The sequence below is a fragment of the Adiantum capillus-veneris genome, chromosome 28 (genome assembly GCF_014529385.1).
Source record: "Adiantum capillus-veneris isolate H3 chromosome 28, ASM1452938v2, whole genome shotgun sequence".
Lineage (NCBI taxonomy): Eukaryota > Viridiplantae > Streptophyta > Polypodiopsida > Polypodiales > Pteridaceae > Adiantum > Adiantum capillus-veneris.
Window position 1 is genome coordinate 114,824,666 of NC_140958.1, and position 8,631 is coordinate 114,833,296.

At 40.0% G+C, this 8,631-nt stretch overlaps 1 pseudogene; it reads left to right on the top strand.

The window, feature by feature from the left end:
- Positions 1–7,148: 7,148 nt before the first annotated feature.
- On the top strand, positions 7,149–7,978 carry LOC147421132 (uncharacterized; annotated as a pseudogene).
- The last annotated feature ends 653 nt before the right edge of the window (positions 7,979–8,631 follow it).

An 8,631-nucleotide genomic window follows, 5' to 3' on the forward strand; every position in this document is an offset into this window, starting at 1 on the left:
AGTGTGTATGCTACGGGGAGGCTATAAGATAGCATGGTTGGGTGGAGACTAGCACATGGAATTACTCTCGTCCTTTCAATGTGCTTCTTCATTTTGACATCTATCCACATGTCTTAAGATCCAAGCTTCCAAATGCTTAAGCAGATCCTTCGCTTGAAAACACATATTCTTCAGCCTTGTATTTTTACTTTGTCACACCCCAAGTACTTGCTTAACCACCAAAAGAGCATCACATCTTACCCTCACATGATCGATGCCAAGCTCAAGGCAAAGGTTGAGTTCTTTCTCCAAAGTAGCATGCTCAGCTTGATTATTGCTTTGTGTTGTAAGCTTCAAACTCCTTGTAGTTACGAAATCACCTTGAGGATCATAAATTAAAACACCTCCTGAAGCTTTGCTATGTGATTTCTTGTAAGAGCCATAAAAAAACAATAGATAGACATTGTCTATGTTAGGAGATTCCATGTTTTTCTTCTTCACCAAGTCCTCCTTAAGAAGAAGAGGGATTTCCTTATAAGTAATCAAATCATTCAATGTGGCCCTTGTGCTTTACTAAAAAAAAAAAAGAATTGGAACTCTTGTAGCTCCACAATCCACTTCATAAGCCTCTTTGGAAAAGTAGGGCTATTCACCAATTGAGGTAGAAGAGTGTAGCTAGTGAGAAAAGTGAATCTCACCATGGTGAGATCCACTTCCGTATAGCCTCTTTCCACCTCTAGCTTTACCCTAGCTACTAGCACAATAGTTATGCTTCATATAGTGGGAGTTGTTACCTCATTGATTGCATGAAGAAGCATAGCTCCAATAGCATCCTCACCTACTGATGGATTCACATAAAATTCCTTATCCCCATTAGGAGCTTGCATCGAAGTAAGAGAACCAAGAACCTCTATGATACCTTGAAAAACCTCTTCACATTCATTTTTCCATTGTAGAGGATCCAACCCTTGCTACTTATTGGAGAGGCTTAAAGAAGTTGAGGTGACAAAGGAATGAACCTTGACCTATACTTTATCTTTTGAATAAAGGTGGCAAGTTTCTTTGTATCCTTAGGTTATGGGAGGAGGACCAAAGCCTTCACTTTGTGAGGATCCACTTCAACCCCATTCTCAGAGATCATATGCCCCAAAAAATTCACTCTTTGTTGAGCAAGATGACACTTATTTGGGTTGATTTGACCTCCACTTTCATCATATTTCTTCAGAGACATCCCAAGATTTTCCAATGATGATTTCTAGAGATATAAATACAAAGCTCATCAATAAAATCCTTCACAAACTTGCCAAGAAATGGAGATAACACCTTATTGATGCACTTTTGGTACCACACACAACCAATCATAAGAACAAAAGGAAGCACACAATAACAAAAGCATTCCCATGGCATGATAAATGTGGTCTTCTTCTTCTTTAAATCTTCTAAAGCTAAGGTGAGTGGAAAATATCTAACTAGAGAATCCATCACATACACTATACCTCTCATGCCTTGCAATAGAATCAAGTATGTCATCTATGAAAGGAAGAGGGTATAAATCTCTCTTTATAGCTTCATTTAGAAAATTAAAATCAACATAGATTTTCCACTTTCCATACTTCTTGGGTGTGACAAAACATGAATCACCCATTATGCAGTACTCATAGGACATATAAAACCTACTTTGAGAAGCTTGTCTACCTCTTCCTTTAAAGCATTAAGTTGTACCTATCCCATTCTCCTTAGCTTTTGGCATATGGGTTGAGCTCCCTACTTGATTGTAATGTGGATCTCCTTTCCTTTGAAGCCTCTAATTCGTCATAATAAGTGATTAAAAAATTGGAAACCTACTGTATCATGCATAAATACTCACCCTTCTCATGACTACTCAAGTTGGGGACAACATACCTTGTATCAGTTCCTGTTTGACATTAGGTTGAACTTTGGGTTGCATCATCTCTTGAATTTTCTCATAAGGACTAGAGATACACTCATTCTCCATAGGACAAAGAAGATTTTTTTCTCATCATGCTCTTCTTCCAAAAAAAAGGAGGAAACATCTAGATCATTATTGTTGTTATCTTCCACCTCACTGCCACCATCCCCATAGTCTTCTTCTTCACTTGAGTACTCTTATTCATCACTTTTCTCATAAATATCATAATTCCTTGCTAGCCATGTCAAACCTCTTCTTATCACCCCTTCTATTTTAGAGAGTGAGGGTCCCATGTCCCCAATCCTATCCAGCTTTGATTTCTTGTAACCATGGTCTTCCAAGGATGAGAGAAAAAGCACCAATACCCATTGGACATAACATGACAACTGAATAATGATTTAGCATCAAATACATCCACCTCCAAGTCCTTTATAACTCCCAAGATCTTCACCCTTGATTGGTTGGCAAGATTTATACAAAAACCTAAATTCTTCACCATATTGAGTACAAACTTTGATACACAAGCTTGAGTAAACACACATACTTGTGCACCTCCATCAATATAAGCCTCTCCAATGCACTTCCTCTTATGTCATGCATCCATAATAGTACATATATTGATAATATTTTTTTGGATTTCCAATTTTGGAGCAATAAGCTATTGCCCTTCATCCTTGCAACAAATAAGCATATGCCCTTGGGTAGGATATCTTCGCAATGCATCAATTTTTTTAACCCATGACACATGTTGGAAAATTTCACCTTCTCTTTTCATTGTACATAGGTGTGTGTGAGTTATCAATTATCTCCCAAATAAGAAAAAAAAATAAAAATAAAAAATCTTAAAAATATTATGGTCCACTCTTTGCGTGTATATATTTTCCCTTACATTGGGCTTAACTATAATAGAGTTTTTATTACTCTACTATATAAGAGTTATATGTATACTCTTTTAAGTGTGTGTAAATACCAGGCCTATGTAAGCCACCTTGCATTTTTACCATCCATAATACATTTTAATAGCACCCATATATAAATCTCATGCATTCGATGTCTTCACTCAAGCTTCCACTAAGCTAGGTGTGACTCCATTCTAACAAAATTCATAGGAAAATCCTTTCATTACCTCAAGATGAATTTTCTCTAACCTATTACGTCTATTTTTCTTACAATAGAAAGTTAAATTCACAATCACCTACCATGCTAATCAATAATTGAGTGACGTATTCTATTACTATTACTATTATTTATATTTCTAGCTCTTTGTTACTTGCACAACTAGTAGTTACATATGTTAAGAAAGAAGTGCAGGTCATTATGGGTGACAACAATTGTCAAGAAGCCAAGGTACCAAGGAATGGAGTCATTGGCTCCCAAGTATTGGCTACATTTTGGAGGGTAAGTTCCAAAAGGCTTCACAAGGGCTCAGAAAAGGAGGCTCATAAAGAAGGCAAGTGTCTATCTCTTTCTAGAAGGCTCCGTCTATCAAAGAGGAAAGGATAAAGCGTGTAGAAGAGTACAACAATGGAGGAAATTCCATCCATTCTAGAAGTTTTTCATGAGGAAGATGGTGGTGGTCATTTTTTCCAAGAGTTAATTGTGAAAAATATATATTTTTCTAGTAGGGCATGTTTAGCCAAGCTTGCATGTTGATGTTCATTGGTGCAAAATTTGTCACAATTTTTAGGTTAATGGAAATAGAAGGTTGGTGCATGGTCCAAGGCAAATAGTGCTTGCAAATGGACCCTTTGAAAAATGAGGCATTGATGCTCTGGGTCCACTATCTAGAGCAAAAAATGGTAAACTCTAATCCTAGTGGTAGTAGACTAGATGACTAATTCGGTGGAAGCACAAAGTGTGGCAAAGGTAAATGAAAAGATAGTGATCAAATTTCTCTACACTCACATTTGTTGCAGATTTGACACACCTTTGGATATTATTTCATAATGGTCCAGGAATAAGGAAGGGTTTTCTCACAGACATTTGTGAAGAGCTTCACATTTTACATCACCATAGCACACCCTACTATCCTCAATCAAATGGTTTGGTAGAAAAAGCTCATGGTGTCATTGCAGGCATTATAAAAAAGAAAGTGAAAAACAAGAAAAAGTTGTGGGATGACTTCTTGAATGGGGAATTGTGGGCATATCGAACCACATACATAGGGAGGCCACATAGTTCATATCATTCCACTTGGTGGTCTGTGGTCAAGAGGCTTTGGAGCCAATCAAGCTCAACATCCCAACAATGTGGCTCCACGACAAAGGGACGGGGGGGGGGGGGGGATCGGATACATGGGTAGACCACCTTCTTTCATTAGTGGAGCTTGAGTAGAAGTCAGAAGAACCATATGAGTGCTACAAGAAGAAAGCTACACAAGAAAAACAGAAGCTCGATAAGAAACTGAATGACAAAGGCATCAAGGAATAAGAACTTGTGTTAAGGTATGAAAATTGACTTGATAGTTGTTTTGATGCCAAGTTCAAAACTAAATGGTAGGGATCATACATATTCAAGAAGGCTTTCAATTCAATTTATTATCAGCTCATGGACTTGAATGGTAAAGAGCACTCGAAGAAGGTAAATGGGTATTGACTAAAGCCCTATTTGAGTCGCCTTCTACCAAAGGAACTACTAAAGAATTTTCAAAGTGCTACTCTCTGGTGTAAGTATTGTTGTCTAATGTATGTATGTACCCTGAGCCAAAGTAACAAGGAGCCACACAATAAAAATCTTGTCAAGACACCAACTATCACAAAGGACCCAGAACAACTTTCTTTGGAAAAGATTCTTTATGATGGTACATGAATGTACCATCATCTTGGGAGAGGGCTAAATGATAGCCATTTTTTGGCTTTCCAATTTTGGAACAATTATCTATTGCCCTTCATCCTTGCAAATAAGCATATGCCCTTGGGTAGGCTATCTTTGCAAAGTAGCAAAATATTTTACCCAAGGCACATATTTGAAAAATTCACCTTCTCATCTCATTGTACATAGGTGAGTGTGAGTTACCAGTTATCTCCCAAATAGGAAAAATAATAAAAATATAAATTCCTAAAAATATTATGGCCCACTCTTTGCATGTAGATATTTTCCCTTACCTTGGGCCTAACTATATTATAATTTTAATTACTATACTATATAAATGCAAAAATATATTGTTTAGGGTACAATTCTTATCATTTGTAGGTGTAAAGTATTCAAAATTTATTCCAAATACCTAAGCAATGAATTATATTCTCTTTTTGGATATGTGCATACAGTGCAAAACTACTGTTGGATACAATTGACTATGTACTTTCAATTTTTTGGAATAATCAATTAATAAATTGTATAATTCATGTGTGATTGATAAAAAATGATCAATTTACAAATTACAATTGTCTATTTTTTACAAATCTCTTTTGTGCATCATGGTTCGTGGTCAAGAGTGGACGTACGTGCATGAAATAGTGCCAGGACGAATTGCATCTCGATTAAAGTGCAAGTCTTATCACCATGTGTTCAGTGGCAATGCTACGAAGATCAAAGAGCATTTGTTCAGAGTGTTAGGCAATGTTGGGCCTTGTAACTTACCTCCACAAGACATATATGAAAGATTTTTGGATTATGTACAAAAAGTAAAGACTGTCCTTGAGGGAAAAAGTAAAGGGGTAAGCAAAAGCGATCGTACTATGGAAAGAGCAGATTCAATGGATAAAGAAGAACCTGTTTCAAATGAGGAGAGGAATCTAATGGGAATTGAGAATAGAGAGTTGAATTCCTTTAATCCTTGTTTCCAAAGTGGAGTGCACGATACACCATACTTCGAAGTAGGTTCATCTAGTAATACATCTAATTCAAAGAGAAATTGAACCGATGATATTGGAAGAGGGTTATCTATGGATCAGACACTCCATTAAGCTTTTGATAAACAGTGGTTATACATGCTTCATTTGAAGTGGACGCAAGCATTTCTCGCATGTGGTATACCATTCAGTGTAGTGCGGAACCCTATCCTCAAAGATGCATTGATGAGCACCACCAAAAAATGCTTTGTGAAGTCAGATTATAATAAAATGCACATAGATTATATTGAAAAACCCAAAGATGAGGTAGAAAGCATGCTCAAACGTGCAGTGTTGGAATAGGTTCCTACTTTTAAGTGTACTATAGATTTGGATGGATGGACCAATTGTCAAAAAGAATCTTTAATCAATGTGATGCCGATTTGTCCTTGAGGGTCAGTATTTTTAGAAGCTATAGAGATTTCCTTGAAGGAAAAAAACATTTCCTTTCTTTCAAAGATCTATGAACGTTGGAAAGGGGGAAGTGGGAAAACCACCAGCACATAAATTCGATACCTCTCTATAGCCCAGTGATCTCACAGCACCCCTATCCCCTAGCAAACACACACTTCGATACACACTCTGCAAATGACTAGTTCCCTTGCCCACACACAGCCAACCCTAGCTACACATAATTGGCTATAATCGGCTGCCAAGCATACAACCATGGTACTCGACTATGACCCTTCAAAGCACCAAATACCATAGAAAGTCAATCAAAAACTTGCAAGATCTCCGACAGGCATAAGTTTCCTCACATATAATTGATACCCTCTTGGCATACAAACCTCCCCTCTTGATACACCCATACATCTGGTATATGTCGAAAGCACATGTGTATAGCATACCTCCACTCGACACAAAGAAAAGCAACATTCAGAACCCACGATGTATAACCTCATGTAGACAATTTCAAAGACCAACCATTACACTCTGCACGTAATTGGATAGTAACAAGTGGCTTCAGGACTCAATAATCCTACAGTGTCTCCCTTCAACTTCTCGTCTGCTGCACCTCGAAGGAGGCCCTTGAACACCTGTGGCGAGCTCCACCACACCATCTATAACCCTTGCTGGGATGCAACCTCCGGCTCCTCCTTCGCCACGACCCCTCCTCTCATGCAGTTGATGCCACCTCTCCAATCCTCGCCTCCCTTCAATGCTCACGCCCAGCTCCTCCTATTGCCACCCGTGGCGGCCCTCCTCAAGCAGCGCTGCTCCACGAGCTGGCCACCCCGTGGCTCTCCCTGATCATAAGTCACCCGGGCTCCCCAAAACAACGCCACAACTGGCCCCGGTTTCCCTTGGTCAGGGCCTGCCAAAATTCATGGCCCCTATTCTGACGTATTCAACAACCCCTCCAGGTTGGCCCCTCACATGCAATCCAATATAGCAGCCACCCCTACGATATGGCCGCCCCTCTACAGCCCCCTCTTCAAAACAGCGCCGCCTGCATCTCCTTCCTGCCCGCCAAGCTCCCTCCCTTCTGTCAAACCCCCCCCATATACAGCCCTCGCCCCTCTGGGCATAACCTTCTCCTCATGCAAGCCTAAGTGGCGCCCTCCTCCTATAAGCCGCCATATGGTGTCCCCTTTTCTGTTGGCACTGCTCGTCGACTGCAGCCCATCGTTTTTTTTTTTTTCCTATTAATAGCTCAAAGATTTATTTATTTTAGGCATTGCTTGGCGACCGGTCCCACCCCATCGAGTCGTGACGCTCATTGGTTGTTGAAAAATCGTCCTTCAACTTCTCCTCCTGCAAACCCTTCGAAGCTTGAGCTCCACCCTCTCGTAAAAAACGTGCTTAGCTTCCTAACGCATTGCCAATGATCAGAAGCAAGCCCGAGGATCACTTTTCGTGCCGCCGGCCTCATGATCATAAACTATTATCCATCCATGTTCAAGCATCATCAAAACTCGGACCTTTTCCAAGCAGGGCAAGCACTCAACATACATATCATGGTGCCATCCCGTGCAAGAATATCCTGTGCAAGAATATCTAACCACTTTAAGAGACCCGAGTGACTGAGCCTAAAAAACCCCGTCGGTCTACTAAAAGAAACATTGGGCATACACATCACTGTGAGACCTGCTCCAGAGTGAATTTGAGACCTGCCAAATTCCGATAACATCATCCAGCCTGATGTCATACTCCTGCTATTGGCTTCTCCCTGTGTCGAAAAAAACTGGGTGCACCATCATTGCCCACCCCCTTGTTGAGCATTTATGCTCAACCATAGTATTATTTAGATATTAGAAAGTTGTATAAGTAACAAGAACATGATAGCATAATAAGAGGCTATATGCAGTAGAATTGGGAAAACCACCAACACACTAACTGAATGCCTCTCTATAGCCCACTGATTTCACAGCACCCCTATCCCCTAGTAAACACACACCTAGACTCCCTATCTGTAAACATTCAATGTCCAAGCCCGGTCCCGACCAACCCCGACTATGCGCACCTTGTCGCAAAGCTTACCATGATGGCTTTCATCTACAACCCTTCAAAGAATCTTTAATCATAGACAAATAACCTCGACACTTTCAGAAGTTTGGAGATCACTAGCATGCACTACATTCCCATGGGGATCATCCACATACTTGACACCCTTTGACAGCACACATATGACATGATCCATTGGACACAAGAGCGAGAAGAAAGAAATACACTTTAAGCCATCTCCAAAATGTAAAGTGTAGGACTATATCAATGCTATCTGATTAGCAACTACAGGATGACATACAAGGGTGCATAAAACTGGCGTCCTTCAACTGCATATGACCAACCTTATAGCTGGTGGCCCTCCTGTCTATAGCCCTGGCGGCCCCTCACCTTGGTGGAACCCGACTCCAAAAGTCTCAACTCTACAGCGCCTTCCTACAACAGTGC